This window comes from Ceratotherium simum, chromosome 12, assembly GCF_057802395.1.
Source record: "Ceratotherium simum simum isolate JZ-2026a chromosome 12, ASM5780239v1, whole genome shotgun sequence".
In the NCBI taxonomy this organism is placed as follows: Eukaryota; Metazoa; Chordata; class Mammalia; order Perissodactyla; family Rhinocerotidae; genus Ceratotherium; species Ceratotherium simum.
Window position 1 is genome coordinate 23,005,849 of NC_141911.1, and position 27,719 is coordinate 23,033,567.

General features: G+C 36.5%; 1 protein-coding gene across 3 annotated transcripts in view; it reads left to right on the forward strand.

Annotated features, from left to right (window-relative positions):
• MARCHF1 (membrane associated ring-CH-type finger 1) overlaps positions 1 to 27,719 on the forward strand; it is a 573,636-nt gene that overhangs the window by 72,166 nt on the left and 473,751 nt on the right. The window contains exon 1 of one of the 3 annotated variants that reach the window (XM_087437463.1): positions 12,256 to 12,340. The exons of the other annotated variants lie outside the window; for them this stretch is intronic. The gene's annotated coding sequence lies outside the window, so the exon portion shown is untranslated. Of the gene's footprint in view, positions 1 to 12,255; positions 12,341 to 27,719 lie in introns of those variants that run through there. 3 annotated transcript variants of the gene reach the window in all.

Below are 27,719 nucleotides of genomic sequence, written 5' to 3' on the forward strand. Positions count from 1 at the left end.
TATAAAAATAAAGAAAATATGAACTGTACTTAACCTAAAGCATCTAGAAGAAACCACTGCAGATAGATTTTTAAAAAATAATCAGACAGTGCTGTTTGTACTATATATAACCTGATCTCATTTCACTTCAAAACATACTGAGGAAAATTTTTCATGTCTATAAATACTCCTCTACTACATACTTTTTAATGACTACGTGTTATTTTATTCTATTGTTTGCCACAATTTATTCAGCCAAACACCTATTTTTAGACAGGTTGGCTCTACTTTTTTCAATATTATAAACAATGTAGCAAGGAATATTCATGTAGATTTTTATGTTCTTTGTGTTAGTTTCTTTAGGATAAATTACCTGAATTAGTATGAATCGATTAAAGTTTATACCCATTTTCAAGAATGTGATACGCATTTCTATATTTGCCTCCAGAAAGGTTGTTTACCTGTTGCATACTCTAGAAATGAATGAAGACCACTCCAATGAGAACAAACAGATGATATTTATTCGGAGCTTGCTATATCAAGGGAGTCGGTCACCATCACTTGCATTTGCAAAGACTCAGAAGCAGTCAGCTGAGTGGAAAAGCTTTAGAGTAAAAAATGGAAAGGTTTCAGATATGGTCTGAGTGGAGTTTGTTGGCATGGAAAAGTTGGAGGCAGGCTAACGAGAAGCAGTGTCTCTTATGTGATTGGTTTGGGGAGCATATTTAGCTTTCTCTGGTTGGTCTTGAGTTGGAAGTAGGGGCAAAAAAAAGATAACTTGCAAGTTGTTGATCAAGTCCTGACTATTCTGGGCCAATTGCTGCAGAGGTTTGGCTTTTCGGCCCCGTGGTTGAAGTTGTGGTTTGGCTTCCTGGACTTCTTATGTTGATCAGAGTTCTATTGCCATAGATGGTCCTGCTAGTGCTCATTTGTATATTCAGTCTTTTAATACTAAAAGAACCATCTAAGAATTCAATGCTTCATTGGCATTGTGGTTTTATTTATGTCAAAAAATCACTTTTAAAATTAAATATTTATGGAAGTTCTTAGTAAAATAATTGATCTATAGGAAAGTCTCAGCAAATGCCAGCTATTATTATTTACTTACATAAATTTAACTTTCTAAAATAGTGTTTTCAGTATACTACCCTTTATCAAAATCCAATGGCATTTTATTTCCTACATGATTGTCTTAGTTCAGGCTGCTACAACAGGATACTATAGATTGGGTGGCTTATAAACAACAGAAATTTATATCTCAGAGTACTGCAGACTGGGAAGTCCAAGATCAAGCAGTCAGCCAATTCAGTCTGGTGAGAGCCAGCCTCCTGGTTCAGAAACAGCCATTTTCTTGCTATGTCCTCACATAATAGAAAGGGTAAGGGAGCTCTCAGGGGCCTTTTTTATAAGGACACTAATCTCATTCATGAGGGCTCCAGCCTCATGACCTAATCACCTCCCAAAGCCCCTACCTCCTAATACCATTGAATTGGGGATTGGGTTTCAATACATGAATTTTGGGGGGGCACAACCTTCAGTATAGCAATAATGATGTGAAAGTCTTTAGTTGATATTCAGAAGCTTTCATATTCTGTCCCTAATGTGTACATCCAAGACTCATCTGCCTATTCATAAACTCAACTCAAATTGTAACTTATAATGTCTGCACAAGTCACCGTACTTCAGAGTGTTACTGGATGGGCTGGCTGGATTTTCCAGGTTCTTGTTCGTCCTCACAAAAGAATTTGTGAGAGAACACGAGCAAGAAAATTTTAAGCAGGAGTTTATTGGCAAAGAGAAAGTACACTCTGAGAGAGGGAGCGGGCAGGCCCAAGGTGAGGGACTGCCCCAAGGTGTGAGTGATTTGTAAATTATAGATTTTGAAGAGGATTACAGGGGTTCATCCAATTGGCTTGTTGCCTCCTCTCTCATGTTGGGAAGGGGAGTTTTTTCTCTTAAATGGTCCCTATCAAAACTGTCATGGCATCCATCCCCCACAAGGGGGGGGGTCAAAACCACAGTGTAAATTTATTATGATTTTAGTATAATGAAGGTGAGGTTGGGGCATGGCATGGGGAAGCTCTTTGTGCACCTGCTATGCCGCTGGGGATTTTTAGTTCCCTACGACTAGGAAAGGTCTCAGGATATTGTGGGCTCCCCTTGCTTATAATTAGCTACCTGTCTGGCTCCAAAACAGGACATTGTGGGTGTTAGGTGTTAGGTGGCCCTCCGAGGAGGCTTCTTTCATGTTGACTTGTCAGCTTTTATCTCTTCCCCTGCTCATGTCTGACTTACTACCTACCTATAACAAGAGAAACTTTGTCCTTGACTCTGTTTATGCTATTTTTTTTCTTTTCTGGAATTCCTTCTCCCTTTCGGTCTATGTGAATTCTACATTTCTTCAAAACTCACTTCCATCTTCTATCTTAAAATTAGTTACCATCAGACTCTCTTCTATGAATTTTTATTGTACTTGATATCACTACTACTAATTTGATATCATATGCTAATTTTTTCTTCTCTGTCTTATCTGACCAGTTCAATTATATGGCAGGGCAAACAGTCTCACACATTTTTATATCTTCTTTATTGCCTAATATAATAATTTCTATTAATAGGTACTGCATGTATATTTCTTGATCAATTAATGTTTTCTTATAAAACCAAGGATCTAGAACACTAATAAAGTTTTTTTTACTAGAGAAAATGACTTAACTTTAGGGTTTTTGTGCTCTCATTTTTGTAAAGGAGATAATGCTTCAAGATTTCTTTCAGAGAGATGAGAATAATGAGAACATTTACAGTTTATCTCTTGCTAGAGAAGGCATTACGAAGTAAATAATAATATTGTTGGGAAACACGAATAAACACTGGGAAATAATAAAGCTTCTGTATTTATTGTAGGAAAAAAAATTATGACCTAATATCACCAGTGTCTGTGTTACTCTCACTGTGGATCTCCCACGATGTGTCAAATAGGAAAGAAGTCATGGCTTTTGCCTGTCAGAAATGACTTTCTCTTCTAAATTTTGACCAGCTCAAAGTGCAGCGCAAAAATGCTTTTATTACTCCTCTTTTTCATTTCAGTATCTTTTGAGAAAAATCTACAGATGCATGGTCGTATTGTTGGTATTGGAATTATCTATTTGATATGAATTCTACTTTCTTGCTGCACTAAAAAATTCATAAAAGATACAAAGAAACATTTATCTTTCAGATTAGAGTAGGGTAGTTGGGAAGAAGAAGGTGTAAAGTTTTATTTTATATAGTGTGTACTTACAGTAGGAGCCAGGAACACACAGCAGGGTGAGAAATGTTAAAAGCAAAGTTTAGCGCTAGGAAGCTATGTGATGTCAGTAACAAGCTGAGGAGTTGTCTTATAGAGAGAAATAAGACCAGCAGAGCATCTCAGAGGATCAAAACAACACTCTATAAATATTCATTATAACAAGTTGGATTAATTTGGGGAAATGTCCTTGTCTGTGTTTGCTTTATTAATATTAATTTTTAAAAATATTAAATAAAATATAACTTTTTGTTAAATGCAAGTGAGATTAATAAGTGTAGTTTTATTTCTTGATGGGCAAAAATGCTTTCTATTTTCTTAATATTTAATATTTTCTTTCTTCTTCTTTTTTTTTTTTTTTGTGAGGAAGATCAGCCCTGAGCTAACATCCAATGCCAATCCTCCTCTTGTTTGCTGAGGAAGATTGGCCCTGGGCTAACATCTGTGCTCATCTTCTTCTACTTTATATGGGATGCCACCACAGCATGGCTTGACAAGTGGTGCGTCAGTGTGTGCCCGGGATCCAAACCAGAGAACCCCAGGCCACCGAAGCGGAGTGCGTGTACTTAACTGCTGTGCCACTGGGCCGGCCCCTTAATATTTTCTTAATATTTAAAACTATTATATTTTTAACTGCTATTAATTTTTGTTTTGAAATGAATGATAGAGCAAATAAATGAATTTTCACTTATAGTTTTTTTTTTTTTAATTTTTTGTTTATTGCAGTAACATTGGTTTATAACATTGTAAAAATTTCAGGTGTACATCATTGTACTTCTATTTCTGCATAGATTACATCATGTTCACCACCAAAATACTAATTACAACCCATCACCACACACATGTGCCGAATTATCCCTTTCACCCTCCTCCCTCCCCCCTTCCCCTCTGGTAACCACCAATCCTGAAGAAGACACAAAGAAATGGAAAGATATTCCGTTCTCTTGGATTGGAAGAATTAACATAGCTAAGATGTCCATACTTCCTAAAGCCATCTATAGATTCAATGCAATCCCTATCAAAGTTCCAACAACATTTTTCACAGAAATAGAACAAAGAATCCTAAAATTTATATGGAACAACAAAAGACCCCGAATAGCTAAAGGAATCCTGAGAAAAAAGAACAAAGCTGGAGGTATCACACTCCCTGATTTCAAAATATATTACAAAGCTATAGTAACCAAAACAGCATGGTACTGGCACAAAAACAGACACACAGATCAATGGAATAGAATCGAAAGCCCAGAAATAAACCCACACATCTATGGACAGCTAATCTTTGACAAAAGAGCCAAGAACATACAATGGGGAAAAGAAAGTCTCTTCAACAAATGGTGTTGGGAGAACTGGATAGCCACATGCAAAAAAATGAAAGTAGACCCTTCACTTATAGTTTTTATTTGTGAAAACTGTATAGTCCATACCAGAACTCTGCCACTAGAGAAGAATTATGAATTAAGAGTTATGAATTAAGAATTTTTTTTTCTATTTCTTTTAAACTTGAAAAATACTGCTAAATACTTTCTAGGATACTTATTGACAGTTATTATTTTTACAAACTAATATTACCGTATACAAAAGAACTAAGATGTTTCACTCTGAAAGGGAGATAAAATGCTGCTTATTTATTATTACATTTTTAAATTTGAAAAATGATGCTACATTTATAGCTCAAGTATCAAGGTCAAAGAAGATTCTCGTATTACATAATTGAACATTTTAACAGAATGGATTGGGGTGTTTAGGCGTAAATAGAGTGTTGTGACGGCGTGCATTGCAGGTATTTAATTGCTTATTAGTACACAGGAATAGAATTCACTTCACATTCCTTAAAAATCCTCCCAAATGAATAATTCTGTGCTGTAGAATTAGGATAAACATGTAATTTGTCATCTAAAGCAGAATACTTTGTAGAGGGAAAGGAGCACTAATTAGATATGATGGTGGGCCAACTAGGGTAGATGTGGGCCATCCTAGGCAAATCAGAATATATGGTCACCCTACAAAGAATACACGTTGAACTCTTCTCCATGTCCCCAACTAATCATTTTTTTAAATGAACACCCTCTTGGTTTTATATATATTCTATTAAAATTCTAGATAAAAAGATATATTCTATGAAATATAGAATATATTTAGAATATATATATATCTAGAATATTCTAGATATATTCTATTAAAATTCTAGACCTTTTTAAATTCATGAGTACAGTCTCAAACCTCTGGGGGGAAAACACCTTTCATAGGGTATGTTAATATTGGGTATTATTGAAGGCCTCTACATATCACTTATGTATCATATGTAACATTAAATGTCATGGTGCAAAATTCTTTTAAAACAGCTATTCTACGTGTTTTGAAGCAATGTTTGCTACAACTCAGTTCCTCTGGCTATATTGCTATAGAGAATGCTAAAGTGCAGTTTGAAATTTTAAGGATAATATCTAGATTATAAGAGTTCAAAATAAAGGCTAGAAAAATTTAAGCACAATTTAAAAAGCTGTAACTTTTATTGAAGTTGAGAGAAATAAGAAGGGGCTAGGCTTATTACGTGGGGCTAGATGATGTAATGGTCACAGATGACGAAATTGAGCTCCTTGAGTATAAATTTACTTACATTTTTTTCCCATTGAGAATACTTCTATAGAAATATTCCAAAATGAATTCAAGTTTTAGAAAAAAATAAATTCCCATCCTAAGGCACTGAAAGAAGTTTTAAAGATGAATCAGTTATTCATATTTGGGAAAACATGATGAATCAAAGATTTGATAAAAAACCAAGGTGGTTAAAGTGGAGGAAGTTGGAATTCAGAAGCAAAGTATCCAAATAGCATGACAATTTATGAAAGAAATTATTTTAAAAAATAGCTTAGGAGCAAATAGAAATAACAGCATTATAAGTGGGAACCAAGAAGATTCTGATGTGAATGACTTCTGATTAATTAAACTCTTTTTGGGTTTTGTTGTTGTTATTCAACTCATCACTTATTGGACTGTTGTAGAAAGACTACAATCATCTCTTATGTTGACGTTGCAAAACAAATGGATGAAGAGAGCACAATGATAGTTTAGTCTGTTGAAGTTGTAAGTGATCGAACAACGATTGTCAGAGTATTAATTAATAAATTGATGTAACTTTGAGGATCACCCTCAAGCAGCATGTAACTTGTCTCTCCATCATTTTTGTTAGTGATAGTATGGAAAGGAGATTATTTACACATTCATTAAATTAAAATGTGGTGCATGCATGAAAAGAATAAAATACATGGTTTAGGAAAAATGTAGAGATGAACATCTCCAGTGGTGCTTATAAAAGTCCATTTCGTCTTTGCAAAATTATAACTATTAGAAAGTTCTTACTTATGTTGAATGGAAACTTATCTTCTTATAACTTTTACTTATTTTTCTTGATTCTTTTCCTTCGGACTTAGTCCTGGTAAAAATCCTCAGATTTTTCAATTATTTGTCAAGTGATACGGTTTTGCATTTTTATGCAATATTTCTTATTACCCATTGGTCACAAAATGTTTTCATGCATTTTATCACATCTCATTCCAGGACTACAAATAAAATAAGAAATATTATCTGATAAAATTAAAATAGTGTATGATTATCATCTCCTCTATTTGAGGTTTTATTTTCTGTTAATATAACCTGAAAACATACAAGAGAGTTGTTCTCCAGTGAGATCACTATCTATTCAATTCTCCAATACATTTTCTAATATATGCTTATGCTATATCACTGTTTATCTAATTTGTAATAATATTAAAGTGCAAATCCTTAGCTAAATTCGTATAATTTTACATTATGCTTACCAATTTAGTATCAAAATATGGATATTTTGGGAAAAAGGGACTATATTTGATTTAAAAATCCCTCATTTTGTTTGTATAAAAACAATATAGGTAGAATGTGACCCAGAAACAAAGCTAAAATCATTTTGTTTTGCAAGTTTACTTATATACTAAATTATCTAATTTACTTTAGACAGAATTTTCATCCTACACAAGAGAAAACTGAGACACAAAGAGGATAAACAACTTGACAATGTTTACATCAATACTAAGTGGCAGACCTGAGGTTCAAATAACTGGGTTATTTTCCTGCCTCCAACCTATGACTTTGTTACAAAAATATTTTGTTTACTCAGTTTTGTCTATCTTTATGAAAAATATTAAGGTCAATTTTTATTATCAAATTTTTATTACTTTAAAACAAGTATATAATTGTAAATCATCAGTGAATGCAAATTTGTGAGTTTTGCATAGTCTGACATTCAGAATAGATTCCTTTGATGAGAATTTACAAAAATGTACCCACCATTATGATCATGGACATCTGTATTTGTTTGCGTCAAATTAATCTTGATTGGAAAACATAAGAATAGTACAATAAAGCTTACATGTCGTTTAATTTTATTTTCATTGTAAAGCTTTATGGTGCACAAACACTGTAATGCTTCTTCCAAGGCCAGGATTTTTTGCCAGTAAATTCATATCATTCCAAGAAAGCTGAAGAAGCATGTTTTACTTATCTATCCTGAAAATGTATCAATCATGTGGAATATTTTATGAGAGGTATCAGTTCGGAAAGGCTAGAACTTTATCAAAACTTGAATTTGTCTCAACACGAAAGCCTTGCCTTGAAGCATTCTACAGAATTGCTTATCACATTGCTAAGAGAAAGAATGTGTGCACACTGGAAAGCTCTTAGTGAAGCCATATGCCCTGGAAATGTCAGGTTGGTTTATGAGGAAGCAAACTGAATCGATGCCTCTATAACAGGACATCATTTACTCCAGAGTCACGGATATTCTTTTAATATTTTGAAGCAGATTATGAACGAATTGGCAGGTATTTCCCTTCAACATACAACTAGACGAAACCGCTGCTGTTGTTTTTTCAGTAGAACCAGCTCTTATGTGCAAGCATCAAATATCAATGAAGAATTCCTATTCTGTGAGTCCCTTTTGCAAACTGTTAAGGACATCAGTATCTTCAGATGGTGAAAAATTTCTATGCCAAGCCAGACTTCAACTGGAAAGAAAACCTTGTTACTCTGCATAGATGCAGCACCTGCAGTTTTTGGCAACATATCTGAATTTGCAATTTTAGGGAACAAAGAAGTTCAACAGGCATCATTGTGACTCATTGGTTTCTATATCTGTGAATATTTGCATGAAAGACTTTGCCAACCATCCCAAACAAATCTTTTCCATTACCTTGAAAGTTGTCAATTTTATCAGAGATAGGGGTTTGAACAACCAACTTTTTCAAGAGGTATATTTTTAAATCAAGAAATGGAATAAAATGTGAAGTTTCTTTTTACAACATCGATGAACATTGGCTTTCACTGGATATGTCTCAAATAGGTTGATTAGATTTTAGACATTTCTTTAGGGGAAAATAATTGCCTTTTTTTGTCAGCTAAGGTTAAGTTTGCCCACACATAGGGGAAAAAACAAAAACACCTTGAGTTAAAGATAGAAGTTTATGCTTCCCTCTTACCTAAGAGGAGTCCAGATGTGGACGATCACGAGAGGTATGGCATTTCCATTAAGGATCTAGGCTTTTGTCTTTCTGTTTCACTACCTTAGCCCGTTGTTTCTATCCTCACAGCTACCTCAAGCCAAGGGGGTTGCTTCATGTTTGAGTGTCGTCTCTAAAATGGATGAAAGACAAATGGGCAAAAAAATTTCCTTCAGCACTTTTAGGCAACTTTCATGGAAGTCCCTCACAACATATATATTTATATGTCACCAGCCAGAACTTAAGCACGTAACCATAGCCAGATATAAAGGATACTGGAAAATCTAATCTGAATTATATGAAATAATATGTCTAGAAAAATGGTTAGGTATCTGTTACTAAGAATGAGAGGAGGAAATCGAAGTTGAGTTAAGCAACTAGCAGTTTGTACCATACTGATTCAGAACAATTTAGTTGGATATGTTTCTTCTTAGCTTGACTTCGTTGGTGGATATTCTTGTGGTGTGAATGAAGTAATACTTTTCATTCAATGCAATGCAGTCTTTGTTATAATTATTACAAAAAAAAAAGGTATGAACAGGGCCAGCTTTGTAATTTGTGGGGCCCACTGCAATATGAAAATGTGGGGCCCCTTGTTTAAAAGCAGGAAAAACTTTTTATTTTCTTCTGCAGTTTGTCTCTTGAAATCGTGTTTTTGTTTGCTATTTAATGTTATACTCCCTCAGGCACAAAGATGCTCCTGAGATGAGTACCAAAGTTCACAGGTGCCTTGGTCCCCACTCTGCAACTCCATGCAACCCTCCCAGAGCCCAAACCCAGGCCCTTGCTGGGGGCAGAGTGGCTGCAGTTGCTGAGTCAGCATGGGAGAGTGAGAGGTAGAGAACCTGTCTGCCCTGCGGAGATGAGGAGGCAGCAGGGTGCAAAAACATGTGTAAGCTGAGGCCCTAAGCCACTGCCGCTTGCTCCATTGTTCCATTGTACTTCACTAACAAAACACAAATTCAACGATAAAATTATTAGGAATTTCAAGATGGCAACCTCCAAGTGCCATATGTGGGGTCCCCTTCTGAGCATGGAGCCCTGTGCAACTGCACTGCTAACAGTTCCTTAATGCCGGTCCTAGTTGTGAGTTCTTCTACCCAATCTATTACTCTAAATGAACGGGTCAGAAATAGATAACACTACTAACATTTTTAGGTTGGATTTTCCAGAGACAGACCCTGACGTGAATGTTCCTGTGAAAGTGATTCATTAGGAAGTCTTCCCAGAAATGCATGGTAGGAGAATGGAGAAGTGGGATGGGAAATGAAGGAACCCAAGTGAGATTCTAAAAGTTCTCATGGAAACTTTGTCTCAAATGCTCAGGAGGTCTCTTGAGCCAGCGGAGGTCACACCTCTGAGTTGTCCTGAACAGACAGCAGGAGAGCTAGAAAGTTTATACCTCCACACGTGCCAGTCTTCAGTTAAGGGATACCCCCCTCCCCACCAGAAACATAAATTCCCAAGTACTTTCTGTTCTTCCAGCAGCACACAGCCAAAGTTGACTGGGCAGCCTGAAGGGAGCCCTTCAACAAAGAGATGGAGGTGCTGGTCTTGGGAGAGAAAGCACGCAGAGCCAGAGCATTGTTGTACTAGAGAAAGGGGAAAGGGACAGGAAATACGGCCCATGCACCAATAGTATGTCCTGCAGTAACTATCCAAAACTGAAGGACTGCTTCTGCAGGCTACAGTTGGACTTTTTTTTTCCTGCTGCAGATATTTATAGACAATTGGAAACATTGCAAGGTTGTTTGAAAGTTACTTCTGCAAGGTGAATGTTTGCACCTTTCCTTGGTGACAAAGATGAGCAACATCAATAATGCAGACTTGACTAAAGAAGAACAAATTGAGTTGAACAAAAAACTAACATTCAAATCTAACATTCAAAGGTCTTCAAGAAATTAGGTTCTTTTTGTTACAAGCCACATCTGGCAAAGTTGATAATGGGGATATAAAATAAAGAGGTTGGAGAGTATTGCATGCATATGGCTGTGTGCATTTTTATATGGAGTAACTATAAATTCAGTCAAGTTTCAAAGCAATGGTCCCCAGAGGACCATTATTCTGAGACTGTATTCTTTTCCCTAATCCATGTTACTTAACATATGTTAAACTAAAAAGAATGTTTAAGTTGACTAAAAGTTCAATGTAAATCTACATTTATTTATTACTATTGTCCTTTTCACTTTACTTATCCATCTAATAAATATTTATTTAGCACCTAGTGCCAGTGTTCGGGAAGAGAAGTGTATCTTTGACCACCCAATCCAAGGGGCTTCCCTGTCCCTAATGTCTTATCAAATTGTCCAGGGTTATTGCCTTCATTGTAGTTTTCACTAGCTTACTGTACCTTCTTCATTTGCTCACTTATTTATTTTTTTCAACCCTTCCACTTACAAAACCCCCAACATATTGAATAGAAGATTGAATTAGATAATACCCAAAGTCACTTGCAACTTTCATGTTACATGATGCAATAAAGAATAATTTTCTAACAATTAGAGCCCTTCCAAATCAAGATGGCCCTCTTCATGACATAGTGAGTTGTTTATTACTTCACTTTTTCAAACAGAATATGAATACTGACTTAAGATATTAAAGAGATGATTCCTGAATTAGAAAAGGAGGTTGAATGAGATATTTTTAAAGATTATTTTCACCTTTGAGAGTAGAAACCAAAAAAGAAAAATAGTAAAAGAAGAAAGAGAAATATAAAATAAAACAAAGAAGAATGGTGAGGTACTTGAACTGGTTCTTTATGGGCTGAAACAGGGCTATTTCAGAAGGTTAATGGAAGAAGCCTGTGGAAAACAAAGTACAGCACTGCTTTAAACGCTTCCCGATGGCTAGGCACAGTCAGGAAAAACATCTTTTTCAGAGAAAAAGTGCCTGGGTCTAAAAAGCTGAGATCCAAGTATTGCTAGAAAAGCAGGAGATGGATCATGCTGAAATCTTCTCAATCACACGCAAATGTTGCCCTGCCAAGCATCACTGTCACCATCATGTGTACCAGCATCACATACTGTGCAAAGGCTTATGCTAAATTCAAACATAGCATCATTGAATGAGAAATATCATTAGACTCCTAATTTTCATTTCTCCAATCAGATGTATGGGTTTGACTCATGAAATAATATCATAGGTTAAAAATGCTCAAATGTCAGGAATTTCATATGGTTTAATTTAAAACCATGAGACATAATCATTGATAACTTTGAAAAAAACATCAAAGGACATCTTGTCTTTCTTATGCATTCAAATAGACTTTCTTTAGACAGAATTTAAAAAGGTTTTTCACTGTACTCTGTGTGTTATAAACCACAAAATTTTCTCTAAATCAATATGCTTTTTCTCCCAATAATTTACTAAATATTTTAAACAATTTAATAATCTTACTGTTTTTTGACTATCAAATCAGATTTAATTATATTCTCTTTTAGAAGAATTCTAAAAGTAGAAAAGATGAAAAAACTGTATGAGACAGTCACCAAAAGAAAAGAACCATCTGGATGTAAAAACTACGATTTGGAAGGAAAGTTCTACAGTGAGTTAACTCCTTTCATGATTCTACTCTAGGATAATTTTAAATATCTCTATTCCAACTCTCCTAATTAGTTTTTACTCCCTATCAGTGACCACTGTGGTTTCCCGTCCGGGTTTTAGGAACTGGGATGGGTCTGAAATTTTACCTTGCTTACAAGACAACAAGTTATCCTGCCAGTTTCATAGATGCTAGCAGAAGATACAAGCCCTCTGGGTTGGAGACAAAAGATTTTATCATTCATGGTACAACAGGCAGAATGAGCTTCAGTGTATCAGTTTTCCTTTCTCTCTAAATTTCATGGGAGTGATGAGGAACAGCGCAGATGGGTGCTGAGCACCTAGTAGGTCTATGTCACAGCCAAGTAACTCTGGGCTTGGGAAACCTTTATCCTTATAAGGCATTTCTAGCAAACCTATCCAATCTTTGCCCAGGAGGAAGGCATTGTCTTTATCATCCTAATTTGAGAGAGACACAGTCTCTAACTTCCAAGAGAATTGTCTTATAACATTGGTACTAGATCTTGTTTTTTGGTAGAAATAAGATAGCAAGCATTGTCATTTGATCTCAGCTATTTATTATCCGGAGGTCAGAGTCCTATGTATGTATGTGTGTGCATATATATATATCTTGATGTACTCAATATCTAAAATCTCATTGTTGCAATATTCACTTTCTATGGATGCAAACAAAAATTCTTTTGCATTTTGAGAGGGCTATATGGGTAAAAGCAGAAGTATGCTCTAAAGTGTTCTAAAAGTTCTCCATTATTTTGAAGGAATCAGGCTAATTTTCTATAAATTCGGTCTTACCTCTAAAGACTTCTGTAGTTCTAATGCATTGTCTTTTTTGTTTTTCCCTGAACATTGGAGAATAACATGATGATTAAGTGTCTTGGACTATGGAATGAGATAGACTTAAGATAAATGCTGGCTCTGCTACTTACTAGTTATACATTCTTAGGAAAGTTACCTACCCTTTGTAAGTCATGGCTATCTCCTCTAGTAAGAGAGAAAATATTATAACCTATCTCATCAAATTTTGAGACTTTAGTAGAGTGTCTTGTATGCTTTTAACATGCAAAGTGTTACTGATTAGTATAAGAATACAAATTTAGGACATATAGAAAAGCATTAAGAAGAATATTTTTTTTTCTATCAGGAAGAAGCACTTTTAACATTCTGGTTTATCTGCTACGTGAACATATAAAAACACACAAACACACATATGGAGCATATCATATATACTGTATTCTAAACTGCCTTTCCTTCTTAAAAGTATGTCAGATACATTTAACAAGTTGGCTAAATATTATATAAAAGACATGCTTATCAGTAGCTACACATTATTACATCATGTAGATGTATTATAATTCAGCTAACAGACATTTAGTCTGTTTCTGCACTTAAATATATATACATTTTTATCTGTAACTCTGAGATGAACATCATTATATATAAGATAAAATACGAGGAGTGGAATTGGAAGGTTAAAGGGAGTGAGCATAGTAAAATATTTTGAAACATGGGGCTAAATAGATCTCTCATTGCTGTGTAGAAATAGGAGGGCAAGGGAGAAAGCAGGGATGTGAGTTAGAATAATATTTATCAAAGTTTAATGTGCCTGTGGTCACAGGGGACAGCATTAAAATGCAGATTCTAATCAGTAGTCTGCAGTGGGCCCACCGGTCTGGCCATCTCCCAGGTGATGCTGACGCTGCCTGCTGGTCTGTGGACCATGTTTTGAGTAGTAAGAAGTTAGAGGACAATTTCAATAATTAAGATGAAAGACCATGGTGTTTTAGATCAGATCATAGCAATGGAAGTGTGGATGTTTGAAGTGTTTTGAAGATAAAGCTCACAAGACTGCGAGAAGATTGAATGATATCTCTTAGGTCTTTGATCTGAGCTACTGGAGGAATGGAAGCACTGTTAATGCAGATAGAGAACACGGTGGGAGGATGAGTTGGGGGTAAAAGTTAAGAGTTTTATTTTTTGACATATCAAATTTGAGTTGCCTCATAGGCATTCAAGTGGAAATGTTAAGTGGCACTTGAAAATGTAATCACAGATTTCAGGGAAGAGGTTTAAGACAGATGTATACATTTGGAACTTTATCATACTATAAATATGTGCCTATCTTAAAAGACACAAAGAAACAGTGGCAATAAAAATATTATAATTTTAATAGGCTTCTCAAATTTGTGTGTGTGTGCATGCATGCGTGAGTATATATGATAAGAATTACGTGGTAAAATTTCCTTTCTGGGAGCTAAACTGCTGTGTTTTAATTCATCAGTTTATAAGGGAAAAAATAAGTGAGATAATTTTTAGTGATATTTTCTGTTAATTTTATTTAGAGAAAGGGGTGAATACACGTGCCCGAGGATATGTTTTCAGTGTATCATAAGCAGAGTGTGGTATACCATCGATGTTAAGACATTGTGTTTTGTGTCAGACATCATGGGTTTAGTAACTGCTCTAATCCTTAATAGCTGAGTAAAGCTAGCCAAGTTAATTAACCTCTCTGATCCCCAGTATTAAAATTTGTGAAAAATGGGTTCAAATACATGTTCCCCAAGACTATTGGGAAGAATAAACCAGAAAGTGTTTTTAAACTACTAATTAATATTTAATACATTAGGTTCTTGCCATCTATTAATGTTCAATAAATATTGACTTTTAATAATTAGTATATTTATTGACTAGATTAGAAATTTTTGTGTAAGAGAATGACACAGAGTTGTTTTTTTCATGTGCTTTTTCTTCCCCTATAGGTAGGGATACATTAGATAAGAAGTAAAGATGTGTAAAATCTTTTATGAAGACAGCTAAAAGATGATAAGATTTAGCATATTTAAGGAAAAGAAGATGAAAAAACTTACCCTGACAATTAATTCTAGAAAGCAATTTTCAATAGCCTTTTGGTATTGATTGGAATATCGCAGCGGGGGGGAAAAATAACTAAGGAAGTTAGAAGTTTTTAAAAGGGTGTTGCAACATAATAAGGGCAAGATCTAAGTTAGATAAATTGAGATCTGCAAATGTTAAGAAGTCAAAGGCAAAACCCCTAAGGAAATTCTTTCAATGTCATGATTGGATAGGAATGAGATAAGAAAAGGAAATGGAACTTCGATGGTCCATAAATACAATGATAATATACATGTCAAGAGAAAACTCCAGTCATAGTGAATTTTTTAGAAGTACAAATTAGTTGTGTACTATGTTGTTTTCTGAAAGAACATTAAAAAGTGAACACGTGCTAAGGACAATCTGTCCAGGGCAAAGTGAAGATATGCAACAAAAGGATGGTCATTTGACCTTTGGCTTCCTTTTAGCTCTTGCATTTTTGTAGAAGTGTTACTGCCCAAGGCGGGGGTCATCTGCCCACTGCAAGATATGCCAGTAGTCAAGAGGCAAGGTGGTAGGAGAGAAAGGACTTTATTACAGCTTGCTAGCAAGGGGGAAGATGGCCGACTAATGTCCGAAAGAAGTACCTTACAGAACAACTACAGGCCAGTTATATAGGGGACTGGTCTCTGGGTGGGGGAGGCATCTGGTCTTAGTTCCTGATAATCTTTTGTTTTACTGGATATGCATCAGAGACCAGAGCAACACCTTGTACTCAGATCTTTCAGTTGTTACAGATAATGGCTCTCAGCGTAGACTCTCTGCCCAGGGGCCATCACATTCCCAAGGAACTCAAAAGAACAAAGTTATTGACTTATTGCAGCTGGGAGGGGCTGTAAAATCTACAGAGCATGTATAACTCCTGGAGGGTGCATATCCAGCTAGGTTAGTTAATCAGAAGTCATTCAAAGTTACAACATGGTTTTTTTCTACAATATGGCTTCCCTGACGTCAACCATGTGTTAAGCCAGTATCAGAAGTGCTCAAAAAAATAGCTGGAAGTTAATATAAAAATTATGTTTTAGATGGTTTGATTGAGTTTTTGTTGTTGTTGATGAATTTAAATTCTTTCTAAAGTTATCAGCCAACACTTATTTGGACTCATCTTATTAGTTTTAATCTTTTCTCTATGTAGAGTAAACTATTTTGTATATTACATTCTGGAATTTTAATTTTTCACTGTGCAATGATGTGCTACATGGGTTAGTTTAGAATGGTTAACAATATTTAACACCAAAATTTGTGAGATTGCTGAATTTGAAGGAAGTGTCTAGTAGATTTAAAGTGTAAATCAAGAATAAAAGTATAGATGCATTTAAGCTGATTTTTTAAATATCTATTTATAAAATCAGAATTGAGTAATATATTTTTCAGGTGACTGGGAAATATGGCATCTGACAGAAGATCAGGGACCATTTTTCTTACAATTTAATTTTTATTAACGTGATGTTTTAGTCCATATCTATTGAGATTTTGTTTTGGCTTTTGCTTTTGCTTTTTCAGTAGAAAGAACCAAAATGTATTAAGTACCATAACCTTTTGAGAGAATTTTGGATGTGATAGGCACTGCCATGGGAAAGAGGATGGTTGCTAGAAGGGTAAAATGATATCACTCCCCTGTAGGAGCTATGACTCTTAAATTAGGAAATGAGGTAAATAAATGAGAAAATATAATTACAAATACAAGGCACTAATTATTTGCCCACATACGTGTTTGTATAATGTAAACACTGGAGTTTATCAGATTAGAAATTTGTTTAGGGCTAGATGCTCAAGGATGAGATTATTTTACTTGGGATTTAGGTTAAACGTTGAAGGATCGATATGATCTTCTTCAGCAGAAATGGCCCACAATAGCCTTTCTGGAAGAGTTAGTAACAAAATAGTAGTGATATAAGAACATATGTATGTTCAGTAAACAAAAAAGTGGAGAACAGATTAGAATTAGAATATCTATGTGGTCAAATATGGGGGGGGATAAAACCTGCAAAATTAAGTTGGGATATTTTTACAGAAGGTCACCGTTTTGTTTTCTATTGCTGCGTAACAAATTACTACAAATTTAGTGGCTTCAAACAACACTTGTTTATTATCTCATAGTTCAGTAGGTCAGAAGTCCATGTGGACTCGGCTGGGTTTTCTGCTCCAGATCCCACAAGACTCAAATCAAGGTATGGTCAACCTGGGCTCGTATCTGGAGGTTCTGGAGGCAAGTTTGCTTCCAGGCTCATTCATGGCAAAATTCTCATTTCCATGTGGTTGTAGGACTGAGGTCTCTTGCTACCTGTCAGCTGAAGGTCATTCTCAGCTTTTGTAGGCGTTCTCTGGCCAGGGTTTTATATATATGGATGTCATTGAGATTAGGAGCAGAATGATCAAACCAGTGTTTTAGAAAAATATATTTGGTTATGCCTTTAAGCAAATTTCCTTTATTTCAAACATATGTAAATATATTTAATAACACTTATGAAAGATTACATTTCTTTGAGGAATATTCATTTATTTAGTGTAATTAAGTTTGTGGCAGTGATTTTGTCCTGAGGTTTAAACTCTAATACAACATACTTTTTTTAACCTTTTTATAAAAATATTGATCCATATTCAATATGCATTTCCTTATTCTCCACCAAGACATCCCTTTCTCTTAAACAGATCTGGAAGTATTTCCTTTCCCATACAACTTTTTCTCTGAATTCTCAAAATAACTGACCACTTTCCTTCACCCTGTCCTAGCTGATCATATTTCTACAATTCCTTCATTAACCCTTGCACTAATTATGTAATTCAATTTTCTTCTCAGAATGAGTGGTGTCTTGAAATAATATTCTTCGTGTTCACTCATGTATTGTAGGTTCAATATATTTGTGTTTTTATTAATATTTCTTATCTTGAATTATAAATGCATTACAGTGAGTTTACAGTGATTTCTGCTAATAAGCCATAATTTCTAGTATAGAGCAAAGACATATACAGCATTTAATGAGCTATTTTAATAGGAAAGATGAAAATTATTATATTCACATTGGTCATTTAAGAATACACCAATAATTAGTGTCAGATAATACTATGAAATAGTGCTTATAATTGGAATAATTTTCATTGTTTCCATCAATTAGTCAAAAACTGGAAATGAACTCCTATTGTGTGTTGGGAGACAATTCTCCATAGGTCTTCTGTGTTTCTGCACATCTTGTGAACAGAGGCACTGATATCTTTTGTTCCGGATGATCTTTTTAAGAACATTTGTAGAGCAAACAGCCTTAGAAAATAGAAATAGTATCTCTTCTAGGAAAGAAGGAAGATTTGTTGGCTGTATAGTGTAATAAAGAAAATGTGTCCCTCTGCGGCAAAAGCCCATTATAAAACATTAGGATCAAGGTTGAGGTTCCTCTCCTGTAATGCAACCCATTTCATATGCAGATGTCGCCTCTTCTGTTGTGTCAACCTGAGATAATTGGAGCATAGGGAACAGTGCAAGAAAATCATCATACCTTGGCTAGTGCTTTTGTTATGAGTAATTAATTGTCCTTGGTCTGTGACTCAGGAATCCTGTGTTTTCTGCCAGCATCTGTGAAACTGAGTCAGGCTAGCATGTTAGCTTGTGAATAGGGTAAAATCCCAGACCCTTCCTAGTTCTTGACGTTCTGTTCATGTATAAAATAAAATAGACTATGTCCTTGCCCTCATGTGGCTAATAATCTAATAATAATGTTGGGCTGCTTTTGCGACAAGAAGGACAGAGAAGAAAATCAAGAGGAGGAAGTATATTACAGGACCGGTTTTGTTTTTTTTCTGTTAGTCCAGTATATTTTGCTATTTTTTAAAACTAAGCCACAATACTCTCATCAGTGTAATTCCATTATTTATGCATTAAAAAAAACCCCTAAACTTGAATCATATAACCTTTAAAATTTGCTAACAGAATATTAATTTTAAGTTAATCAAAGTCACACTGATTTAGAAAGTTTAAAATCCTTTAAAGGGTCCTTGTGTTTCTCTTTGTTTATTTGTTTGTTTTTTTTTCTTTTTTGAGACTTTTAGGAATACTTTCATTTTTGTTTTTAGTTATTATATGGTTATATGACTCCTTTTTCTTTTGGTGCACTCTTCTATGACTTTAGATATGTTCAACCAGAACCACATCAGTTCCATAACCCAAAACCTCCTAGAGGGTCCTTATTTTAAAATTTCATTTCTCTGAATTACTAGAAAGGTTATCTTTTCTTTTTTAATCTCTTTTGTTATATTTGTTTTTTTTAATTACAGTAACATTGGTTTATAACGTTGTATAAATTTCAGGTGTACGTCATTATACTTCTATTTCTGCATAGATTACATCATGTTCACCACCCAAATACTAATTACAACCCATCACCACACACATGCGCCTAATCATCCCTTTCGTCCTGCTCCCTCCCTACTTCCCCTCTGGTAACCGCCAATCCAATCTCTGTCTCTGTGTGTTTGTTTGCTGCTGTTCTTATCTTCTACTTATGAGTGAGATCATACAGTATTTGACCTTATCCCTCTGACTTATTTCACTTTGCATAATACCCTCAATGTCCACCCATGTTGTCACAAATGGCTGGATTTCATTGTTTCTCATGGCTGAGTAGTATTCCATTGTGTTTATATACCACATCTTCTTTATCCATTCGTCCCTTGATGGGCACTTAGGTTGCTTCCAAGTCTTGACTATTGTGAATAACGCTGCAGTGAACACAGGGGTGCGTGTATCTTTACGCATTGGTGTTTTCATTTTCTTTGGATAAATACTCAGCAGTGGAATAGCTAGATCGTATGGTAGTTCTATCCTTAATGCTTTGAGAAATCTCCATACTGTTTTCTATAGTGGCTGTACCAGTTTGCACTCCCACCAGCAGTGTTGGAGGGTTCCCTTCTCTCCACATCCTCTCCAATACTTGATGTTTCCTGTGTTGTTAATTACAGCCTTTCTGACGGGCGTGAGGTGATATCTCATTGTAGTTTTGATTTACATTTCCCTGATAGTTAATGATGTTGAACATCTTTTCACGTACCTGTTGGCCATCTGTATATCTTCTTTGGAGAAATCTTGGCTCAGGTCTTTTGCCCATTTTTTAATTGGGTTCTTAGAGATGTATGAGTTCTTTATATATTTTGGAGACTATGCCCTTATCAGATGTATGGTTTGCAAATCTCTTCTCCCAATTATTATGTTGTCTTTTCATTTTGTTGATGGTTTCCTTTGCTGTGCAGAAGCTTTTTAGTTTGATGTAGTCCCATTTGTTTATTTTTTCTATTGTTTCTCTTGCCTGGTCAGACATGGTGCTTGAAAATATGTTGCTAAGACCGATGTTGAAGAGCATACTGCCTATGTTTTCTTCTAGAAGTTTCATAGTTTCAGGTCTTACATTCAAGTCTTTAATCCATTTGGAGTTAATTTTTGTGTATGGTGTAAGGTAAGGGTCTACTTTCATTTTTTTGCACGTGGCTGTCCAGTTTTCCCAACAGCATTTGTTGAAGAGACTTTCTTTTTCCATTGTATGTTCTTGGCTCCTTTGTCAAAGATTAGCTGTCCATAGATGTTTGGTTTTATTTCTGGATTCTCGATCTTAGCCCATTGATCTGTGTGTCTGTTTTTGTGCCAGTACCACATTGTTTTGGTTACTCTACTTTTTTAGTATATTTTGAAATCAGGAGTGTGATACCTCCAGCTTTGTTCTTTCTTCTCAGGATTCCTTTGGCTATTCGAGGTCTTTTGTTGTGCCACATAAATTTTAGGATTCTTCGTTCTATTTCTGTGAAAAATGTTATTGGAACTTTGATAGGGATTGCATTGAATCTATAGATTGCTTTAGGAAGCCTACATCTTAACTATGTTAATTCTTCCAATCTAAGAGCACGGGATATCTCCATTTCTTTGTGTCTTCTTCAATTTCTTTCAATAATGTTTCAAGTTTTCAGTGTACAGATCTTTCACCGTGTTGGTTAAGTTTATTCCTAGGTATTTTATTCTTTTTATTGCGACTGTAAGTGGGATTTTAGTCTTAATTTCTCTTTCTGCTGCTTTGTCGTTAATGTATAGAAACGCAACTGATTTTTGTATGTTGATTTCATATCCTGTGACTTTACTGTATTCATTTATTATTTCTAAAAGTTTTTTTGGTGGATTCTTTAGGGTTCTCTATATATAAAATTATGTCATCTGCAAATAGTGACAGTTTCACTTCTTCCTTTCCAATTTGGATCCCTTTTATTTCTTTTTCTTGCCTGATTGCTCTGGCTAGGACTTCCAATACTATTAAATAGGAGTGGTGAAAGTGGCCATCCTTGTCTGGTTCCTGTTCTTAGAGGGACAGCTTGCAGTTTTTCATCATTGAGAGTGATATTACCTGTGGGTTTGTCATATATGGCCTTTATTGTGTTGAGGTACTTTCCTTCTATACCCATTTCATTGAGAGTTTTTATCATAAATGGATGCTGTATCTTGTCAAATGCTTTCTCTGCATCTATTGAGATGATCATGAGATTTTTATTCTTCATTTTGCTAATGTGGTGTATCATGTTGATTGGTTTGCAGATGTTAACCATCCCTGCATCCCTGGAATAAATCCCACTTGATCATGATGTATGATCTTTTTAATGTATTGCTGTATGTGATTTGCTAGTATTTTGTTGAGGATTTTTGCATCAATGTTCATCAGCGATATTGGCCTGTAATTTTATTTTTTGTGTTGTCCTTGTCTGCTTTTGGTATCAGGGTAATGTTGGCTTTGTAGAATGAGTTAGGGAGCTTCCCCCCACCCTTCAATTTTTGGAGGGTTTGAGAAGGATAGGTATTAAGTCTTCTTTGAGTATTTTGTTGAATTCACAAGGGAAGCCGTCTGGTCTTGGACTTTTATTTTGGGGGAGGTTTTTGATTGCTGTTTCGATCTTCTTACTGGTAATTAGTCTATTCAAATTCTCTATTTCTTCTTAATTCGGCTTTGGAAGGTTGTATGATTCTAAGAATTTATCCGTTTCTTCTAGATTATCCAGTGTGTTGGCGTATAGCTTTTTGTAGTATTCTCTTATAATCTTTTGTATTTCTGAGGTATCGGTTTTAATTTCTCCTCTTTCATTTCTGATTTTATTTATTTGGGCCTTCTCTCTTTTTTTCTTGGTGAGTCTAGCTAAAGGTTTGTCAATTTTGTTTATCATTTCAAGGAACTAGCTCTTGGTTTCATTAATTTTTTCTATTGTTTTTTTGGTCTGTATCTCATTTATTTCTGCTCTGATTTTTAGTATTTCCCTCCTTCTACTGATTTTGAGCTTTGTTTGTTCTTCTTTTTCCAGTTCCTTTAGGTGCACTGTTATATTGTTTATTTGAGATTTTTCTTGTTTGTTGAGATAGGCCTGTATTACTATAAACTTCCTTCTTAGAACTGCTTTTACTGTATCCCATAAATTCTGGCGGGTCGTATTTTCATTTTCATTTGTCTCTAGAAATTTTTTGATTTCTCCTTTGATTTCTTCATTGACCCAATCATTGTTCAGTAGCATTTTGTTTAATCTCCACATATTTGTGCTTTTTCTGACTTTTTTCGTAGTTGATTTTAGTTTCATACCATTGTGGTCAGAAAAGATGCTTGGTATTATTTCAATCTTCTTAAATTTATGGAGACTTGCTTTGTGGCCTAATATGTGATCAACCATGGAGAATGTTCCATGTGCATTTGAAAAGAACGTGTATTCTTCAGTTTTTGGATGGAATATTCTGTATATATCTGCTAAGTCCATCTGTTCCAGCGTGTTGTTTAAGGCTAAGTTTTCCTTATTGATCTTCTATTTGGATGATCTATCCATTGGTGTGAGTCTAGTGTTAATGTTCCCTACTATTATTGTGTCACTGTCTATTTCACCTTTTATGTCTCTTAATAATTGCTTTATATATTTAGGTGCTCCTATCTTGGGTGCATAGATATTTATGAGTGATATATCCTCTTGTTGGATTGTCCCCTTTATCATTATGTAGTGCCCTTCTTTGTCTCTTGCTACAGTTTTTGTTTTAAAGTCTATTTTGTCTGATATGAGTATTGCTACCCCAGCTTTCTTTTCATTGCCATTCACATGCAGTATCTTTTTCCATCCCTTCACTTTCAGTTTGTGAGTGTCTTTAGGTATGAAGTGTGTCTCTTGCATGGAGCATATATATGGGTCTTGTTTTTTAATCCAATCAGCCACTCTATGCCTTTTAATTGGAGCATTTAGTCCATTGACGTTTAAAGTAGCTATTATTATGTACTTACTGCCATTTTTTTACTTTTTTTCTGGGTGTTTCAGTAGTTCTTCTCTGTTCTTTTCATCTTCTCTTGCTCTCTTCCCTTGTGGTTTGATGGCTTTCTTTAGTATTATGTTTAGGTTCCTTTCTCTTAGTTTTTTGTGTATTTATTGTAGGTTTCTGGTTTGTGATTACCCTGGGGTTCATATGTAATAACCTATGTACATAGCAATCTAGATTAAGTTGATGGTCTCTTTAGTTTGACTTCTTTCTGAAAGCTCTACTCTTTTACTCCCCTCCTCCCACATTTTATGCTTTTGATATCATATCTAACCTCTTTTTTTTGTGCATTTGTATCCATTACCCTCTTATCAGGGAAATAGACAATGTTTTCTATTTGTGATCTCCTTTTCCCCCTTAAATAAGTCCCTTTAGCATTTCTTGTAGGACTGGTTTCTTGGTGATAAACTCCTTTAATATTTCCTTTTCTGGGAAACTCTTTATCTCTCCTTTCATTCTGAATGGTAACCTTGCCAGGTAGAGTATTTTGGGCTGTAGGTTTTTCCTTTTAGCACTTTAAATATATCATGCCACTCTCTTCTAGCCTGTAAGGGTTCTGCTGAGAAGTCAGCTGATAGCCTTATGGGGTTTCCTTTGTATGTAACTTGTTGTCTTTCTCTTGCAGCTTTTAGGATTCTCTCTTTATCTTTAATTCTAGACGTTTTGATTATGATGTGTCTTGGTGTGGGCCTCTTTGGGTTTATCTTATTTGTTGCTCCCTGTGCTTCCTGTACCTGGATGTCTGTTTCCTTTCTTTGGTTAGGGAAATTTTCAGCTATTATTTCTTCAAATAGATTCTCTGCCCTTTTTTCTCTCTCTCCTCCTTCTGGGACAACTATAACATGGATGTTAGTGCGCTTGATGTTGTCTCAGAGGTCCCTTACACTGTCCTCTTTCTTTTTAATTCTTTTCTCTTTATCTGTTCGGCTTGGGTGATTTCCTCTAGTCTTTCATCCAGCTCGCTGATCTGTTCTTCTGTATCCTCTACTCTGCTTTTAAGTCCCTCTAGTGAATTTTTATTTTCAGTATTGTATTCTTCATTTCTGATTGGTTCTTTTTTATATCTTCAATTTCTTTGTTGACATTCTCACTGAGTTCATCCATTCTTTTCCCAAGATCAGTGAGCATCCTATGACTCTTTGTTTGAACTCTCTACAGATAGATTGCTCATTTGTGTTTCATTTAGTTCCTTTTCTGGGATTTTGTCCTGTTCTCTTACTTGGAACGTACTCCTTTGCCTCCTCGTTTTGCCTCTTTCCCTGTGCTTGTGTCTATGTATTAGGTAAGTCAGCTACGTCTCCTGATCTTGGAGAGGTGACCTTATATAAGTGATGCCTTATGAGGCCCAGCAGTGTGCTTCCCTCTCCCACCAGTTCCAGATATTCCAGGACAGACACCTGTGTGGGCTACATGTGCCCTTCTGTTGTGGCGGGGTTGCTCTTGCCCTAAGTGCACAGGGAGGCTGAGCCGTCACCCTGGCAGGCTGGTTGTAATGCTCAGCTGCATGTAGTTGTTGTTGGCCTTTCAGCATGGTTGGGTAGTGTGGGGAGCCCCAGCACAGTTGGCGGCAAGGTCTAATAGCACATTCCTGATGCAGTTTTTCTATTAAGTGAGTAAACCCCCAGTGTGGCTGGTTGTTAGGCTCAGGGGCTTACAATTTCTATAAGCCTCTGACCTGTAAGGCTCTTGTCAGCTTTCTGAGGATTGCAGCTGGGTGGGGCTGGCCTCAGGTACAGGAGCACCCAGTTGTTTCAGGCTTTGGAAGGTGGGGCAAATCCCCTATGTGGCTATTTGAGAAGCACAAGTCTTCTTCAGCTGACAAGCCCTGCCACCCCCAGGGCCACACACGCAGTCAACACAGTCCTGCCCCGTGTGTGCGCCCCGACCTCCTGAAGTGGACCCAGTTGCTCCAAGGCAGGATCCCCACTCATTCTACCAACACCCCACACTCTCCACCTGCTCCTTGTGCACGCCCTGCTCCACAGAAGTGGACCCACTGGCCAGGCTGCAGAGAATCCAGTCACCAATCTATGAAGGCCCACAAGTTGCCTGAGGGCTTGTTGTTGGGTGGGGCCAGTCTCTAGGGTGGGCTGCCTGCCCTGGCTGAGCTGGATTAAATCAGTGCTGTAGTGGGTGGAGTACACCTGGGCTAGCAGGCCCCAGAGAGAAGTCCAATGGCGTCTGTGTCAGCAGGCCCACACCAGGCCACAACAATGGCCGCCGCCAATGTCCCAGTCCCTGGAGAGTTGTCACCTCTCACCGAAATGCACTCAGAGCCTATCAGGTGAGTCTCTTTTCACCAAAGCACTGTGCACCTTTCTTTTTTTTTTTATATAATTTTATTTATTTATTTTTCCCCCAAAGCCCCAGTAGATAGTTGTATGTCATAGTTGTACATCCTTCTAGTTGCTGTATGTGGGATGCAGCCTCAGCATGGCCGGAGAAGCGGTGCGTCGGTGCGCGCCCGGGATCCGAACCCGGGCCACCAGCAGCAGAGCGCGCGCACTTAACTGCTAAGCCACAGGGCCGGCCCCTGTGCACCTTTCTTTCTGCTGATTTTAGGTTGCTTTCTGAAATGGGTGAATTTGTGCATGGGCCCTTTAAGAGCCGGCTTTAATTTCTTGATGAACCAGCTTTACTGGGGGTACTCCCCAGTGTTTTAGTAGCAGGCATAGTCAGATATTATGCCACTTGGCTCGGTTGTGCTGGGTCCAAAAACTGCCTACAGCGGGGGTGCTCCCCGGCTCACAGCCCCGCGCCTCCAGGGACGGCTGCGGACCTTTGGGCTGCTCCCGGGCGGCCGTGAAGCTGGCAGCTTGTGAAGGTGGTGTTTTTTCTCTGCAGAAGGGGATTTCTGCCTTTTCCACCTTAATTAGGACTGTTGTTTGTTGCCGGGGTTTGTCTTATCCAGTTTTCAGTTCTGTCTCAGGGATAATTTTTCCAAGAGTAGTTGTAAATCAGCTGTGTCTGTGGGAGGAGGTGGGTGTAGAGTCCACCTATGCCCCCATCTTGACTTCTCTTCAAGGTTATCTTTTCTTATATTTGGTGAGCATTAGAACCTCAGCTCCATCCCCTGTGTACTTCTAGACAACCTTGTGGGAGTTATTTTAGGACTGGGGAGGGAAATATCATGCAAAAAAAAAAAAAAGGGATATTATAGGTGATTTGAGGAGGAGAGAGGAGGAGGCTATTAGAGAGGTTCCTAGGCCTAATTCCACTCATCTGCCATCTGTTCCCTCAGAGTCTAACCTCTCCTCTCACAGAATGATTTATTTTAATTAGGATGTGAATGCTTGCTCATTTAGCCTGGAGAGACTCAAGCTGGAGGGACTGTGGGGTCTCATTGTTGGATCCTGGCCCAGGATGAAGAGCTTCTGAGGACAAAAGATAGAAGACAATGATAAACATACTTCACTCTTTTAGAAAATAATATTAATTAAGAGAAATCAATAGAGAACTATTGGTTCTGTTATTTTGCAGCAGTATTGGTATCTCTGGAGATCAGGGTCAATAAATGACCTGATAAATCATGGAACTAGGGAAGAGTGTCTCCTTTTCTAAGCCCAGATTAATCACTTAAATCTGATTATGGGACCATTTTTTTCCTACACCATACCCATCTTAATTCTAAGAAATAAGATTCCTTAGTGTTCTATGAGAGGTACAAAGAATAGCAAATGAAAGATTATCAGCCTGCCATGAATCTTTAGACCAATGTTTCTCAAATCTCAGCCGACATCAGAATCACTAGGAAGGCTTATAAAAACACAGATTGCTGGACACCACCTCCAGAGTTGCTGACTCAGTATATCAGAATCAGAACTGGCATTTATAATAAACTCTCAGATGATGCTGATGCTGCTGGTGCTGGGACCACACTTTGAAAACCACAGCTCTAGGCTATTGGTAGAATGGAAGGGAAAGCACATTTAAATATTCTAATCTAAAATACAGTGCTCTTTGTTATAAGACAGTACTAATTTGGCTCTCTAATTAATGTCTTCATCCACTCAATAAATAATTGCTAAGGGCACATCAACCAAGGAATCACCATGCTGGCAGTTGTGGCAGATAAATTGATGAGGTAAGCATAAATCCCATCCACAAAAGTCTTCTTGGCTAAAAGAAGAGAATAGGCATGTAGAGGACAATGATTTCCAATGGAAAAGCT